Source organism: Microtus oregoni, unplaced genomic scaffold (genome assembly GCF_018167655.1).
Source record: "Microtus oregoni isolate MIOR12 unplaced genomic scaffold, Mior012 000037F_ref0000500, whole genome shotgun sequence".
Taxonomy (NCBI): Eukaryota; Metazoa; Chordata; class Mammalia; order Rodentia; family Cricetidae; genus Microtus; species Microtus oregoni.
The window spans coordinates 7,788,106-7,792,674 of record NW_024543096.1 but is presented as its reverse complement, the minus strand read 5'-3'; the positions used below and the strand labels follow the sequence as shown (position 1 = coordinate 7,792,674).

The window sequence follows — 4,569 nt, the reverse complement described above, 5'->3', positions numbered from 1 at the left end:
AAACTTAAATTTTTCATGCATTGAGCCAGGTAGGGTGGAGTACATGCCTTTGATCTCAGCAACTGGGAGACAGAGAGACAGATTTCTGAGTTTGAAGACCAGGTTTGGTCTTCAGAGTGAGATCCAGGACAGTCAGGGCTAAAGAGAAACCCTGTCTCTTGGGGGGGAAAAAAATCATGCATGCATGAAAGGATGTTTACAAAAGTAAAAAACACAAATTAAATGAGAGACTGTGGAAGACACATCGGATGTTTTCATAATAAGATACAGGACAGGAGTAACTCAAAGAACCAGAGGTTAATTTTGACTCTTGTTTCAGTTTCAAGCATGGTGCAGAAGGCACAGAGGAAGAACTGAGCTCACTGTGGTGGAGCCTGTAGCAGACACTGCTCATTGCAGAATGGGCCAGGGAGCACAGAGCCAAGCAGGAACCAAGGGCTTGAAAAATGAATGGAATTCTGAGTGGAGTTGGAATGGAATTTTGTGGCACATACCTGTAATTCCAGGAGTCTGGGAGAACCTTAAGACAGAGGTCTGACTAGACTACACATGAAGACCTGGTCTAATGAAAGTACCAAAGCTGAGGATGCAGCTCAGTAGTAGATCACATGCTGAGATGTACAGGGTTTGATTCATAGCACTGGAAAATGTGTGTGTGTGTGTGTGTGTGTGTGTGTGTGTGTGTGCGTGTGGTCTTCATTCGTTGTAGTGGTTGCACTAAGTCTTCCAGAGAAAGCCCAGATCATTATTCATACCTGAAATCATACTACTACATAAATAATTCTTTCCATATTAATTTTAGATCTGTGTAGTTGATATTTGATTATGTGGTTCATTTAAATTGTTGACACGATAACAGTATATTCTGATAGCGCTACAAAATGGTGACTCTTGAAACAACCAGACTAACTGACATTGATGTAAAAACACAAGTACCATTTGGTTTTATTTATATAATGTACCTAGAATGGTAAAATTCATAAACTGCCAGGGGATGGAGACTTAAGTGTCTCGGTGCCTAGTCTCTGCCTGAGATGATGTGAAAGTTTCAGAAGCAGGCAAGGCTCATGGTTGTGCAATGCTCGTGAACCATTGAATTGTGCCTTTCAAAACCACTGACATGGTAAATATGTATTTGCATATAATGTAAAATGCTGCCAAAGCAAGCGCATATGCTAAAATTGAAATGATACAGAGATTAGTATGGCCCCTGCGTAAGGATGACACGCCAATTCATGAAGCATTCCATATTTTTACTGAGATTGGTATGTAAAATGAAAGGAGATAGTTTTCTCTTTTAAAAGAAGAAAAGAAATTATTAAAAATATAAAATATATTGCATCTTATTGATAATGCATATTAAATGTAAATTTATATAAATTATACTATACAAAAATATATAAAATATTTTCACAACAGAAAACAACGATCAGATTATTTTCAGAAAGCAAGGGAGGGGTTTATCGCCACAGTTTGTCTTAATGACAAACATGAAAAAAAAATGAGATCATAAACACAAATTATTTTGTGCTTTAAATTATTGAGACCAAATCTCAGAAATAACAGTTTTCAAGTGATGGCATAGAAATTTGCACTTTCTATTTCATGAAATTTACCAAGGGAAATGTTGTTTTAAGTTTGATATAGAAATGTAAGAGAGCAGCGCTTAAAAGTCATGTGTAGCATCTATCTAACTACATGTTGAAGCCACATCTTGTTTAAAGATATCACTTTAAAGGGAATTGTATTATTGAGACATTCATATTTGCTTTTCAACTGGGTAAGTAACAATTGCACTGGAATAAATTCTTTATTCCTGGATGCTAAAATGCCCAAGGTTTTATATACTTACATATATTTTAAATATTCTTCTCAAAAGATCAGTTAACAAACCTCAAGATTACATCTCTATTCTTTTGATTTTTTTAAAAACTCATCCACCACTTCCTGTCAGAGACATTAGTGGGTTTGGCTGGTTCCCAGGACCTCTGCCAGGCTTTCATCTTCAGGAGCACAATTGTTTCCTGTACGGGTTAACTCAGAACCAAAAGACTCGCTCCGCCACTGATGTGGAGCGGAAATGTTGCATCGTTGACACACGCCTATTGGCTGAAGACATGAGCAGCCTTGCAGCGTCTCACACATGAAAGTGCCTAGCGTTCCCTTTACAAAGCACACACTGCCAGAAAGAATTCTGCATACACAATTAGTTTTATTTTTGTCTCTGATGTTGCTTTCATTGACATGTGTGGTCCTCTCTGTTCTTCAATTTTAGAATATTTGTATTTTGCACTCCAGGGAAAACTCACAGGGAGACGCCCGCAATCAGTGTCTGTTGTCTCTCTCACCTGCTTCTCTGCAGAGACTTAAAAAAAAAAAAACAGCACCAAAAGCAAAGCTCTTTCTGGATATGTCACTGAACTCCCACGGACAACAGATACAATCAAGAAAATATTAATTCTTTCCCTGACTTGATAATATGCTTCTCAAGCCATCTCACGTGAGACTCTGAAAATTATACGACACCATGGGTGTCAGGTAGCGCACACACTGCTGCTCCCCGAATTGTCCTTCGTGTAAATTTGTTGTGGTGACAACCTTGGTCCCCCAGAGAGAGTCCAGATCACTACTCGCAGCGGAAAGTCATAATACTGTAGGAATGATTTGTTTCCATATTAATTTTGAATCTTTATAATCGATGCCCGCCCAGTTGTCTGACTTGTTTAAATTGTTAATATGCTTCCAGATACAACTATAATGACATTACTTAGCCTTAAAGATTAAGTGCTGGGATCCAGAACATTCCCTTTGCTAGGACTTCCGGGGATTTAGGTCAAACTCCACATTATGAATCTGTATAAAGAGGCAGGGCATGAAATTTGGAAGTCAAATTTTGAAAATCAAATATAAATATTAATTTACTTATAAAATTAACTTAATTATTAATATTGCACCAAATTGTCTTCCGTGTGGTGCCTGTAGAGTGAGAAGAGCCCTCCAGGCTCCCTGGAACTGGAGTGATGGACAGCTGCAAGTCACTACAACGGCACTGGGAGTGCTGGGAGTTGAACCTGGGTCCACTGTAAGAGCAACTGTTCATCACTAAGTCACCTCCCAGGCCCCTGCTTTTTTCGTATGCACTTAAACTTTCTTACGATCAAAGGCAGTGTTATAAACTCAGGACAAAAAAAAAAAAAGGATTGGCTTAAAAATACATGCGATGTCATAGCTGGCTTTAAAGGCCATTTTTCATCTGTATTTCTTTTCTTTAAGCTGCTTAAAAGAATAGCTTGTATAAACTCAAGGAGATAAAAGGGAAAGCAGCGGTTTTACTTGCTCTAGTCTTGCCTAAGGCCGTACAGTCTGTGCCTTTATCATTTCCCCTAAATAGCCCTGAGCAAGCCTAAACCCTGTTAAACTCAAGGGAAGCCGGCTGCTAGGATCTAAAGCTTTGACCCAGGATGTCCAGAGTTGGCCAAAGCACATTGTTCTTCCAAGGGAGCAGAGGGCTTTATGCCCTGGGGACAGAATGGGAAGTGTGCTTTTAGTGCCTGTCCCCAGTTCCAGACCCAGAATGGCTAAAATCCTTGGGAGCTTTTGAGTGGGGGTGGCTGAGATGCTCCAGTGGGTAGAAGCCTGAAAACGTGGGTTTGATGCCTGGAATGCACAGAGTGGAGGAGAGAAGCAGCAAGTTCTCCGGTCTCCTCGTGCACACACATGCCTACATGATAAATATAGTTACTATTTAGGGAAGAATCTTTGGAGTGCTGAGGTGAAAAAAGCACCTGTTATTTACTCATAATAAATGCTTCTAATTTTATCTGAGTTTATGCTAATGAAGTAGATTTAGGAGGCCTAAGGCTGGTTGCTGAAGGAACGGTCATCAGGTCATCAGTCTAACTTCCTGACCTTATGGGAGGAGGTGGGTTCTCAAGGTTTACCTAAGCACCCTTCACCAATGGTTGAATATGACCTGTGTAAGGAAGGCCTGTAAAAATGTCCTTTTGAGCAGCTGTGAGTGGGTCAAGGGGCTGTAACGGTGGTGCACCAGAGAGGGCAAAGGAGCTTATTGGACCTCCACCCTATACCCTACACCCCGTCTAAATGCCTCTCACCCATTTGGTTATGACTGTGCTGTATCTTTTATAATAAATTAATAACAAACAAACAAACCCACTTTTTCTGAGTTGTGAGCCATTTTGGCAAATTCGTTAACTCCAGACAGAGTACACACACACATACACACACACACACACAACACATATACATCTCCAGTTGGTCAGAATGGTCACCCCTTGAGCTCTGCAATTGTTGTATGAAGTAGGAGCATTTTTGTGGTGCAGAATCCTTCATTTGTCAGGCTTATACTTACTGTTGGCAATTAGTGTCAGGACTGAGTTAAATTGTAGGCTCTCGGTTGAGAGCCAGAGAGAACTGGTCAGTTCTTGATGTGGAAAACTACAGATATGGAGTTTAAATCAGTTTGGTTTTGTCAAAACACTCCACTTTTTACCAGAATGAGACACCTCCCAAGTTATAAACTGTGCTGTTAGCTTTCTTGTGCCTGTA

At 40.1% G+C, this 4,569-nt stretch overlaps 1 non-coding gene across 1 annotated transcript; it reads left to right on the top strand.

Annotated features, from left to right (window-relative positions):
* The first annotated feature begins 1,151 nt into the window (after nt 1–1,151).
* On the top strand, nt 1,152–1,255 carry LOC121433312. The gene has a single exon (XR_005972304.1). It is a non-coding gene; the product is annotated as a U6 spliceosomal RNA (small nuclear RNA).
* Nucleotides 1,256–4,569: the final 3,314 nt, after the last annotated feature.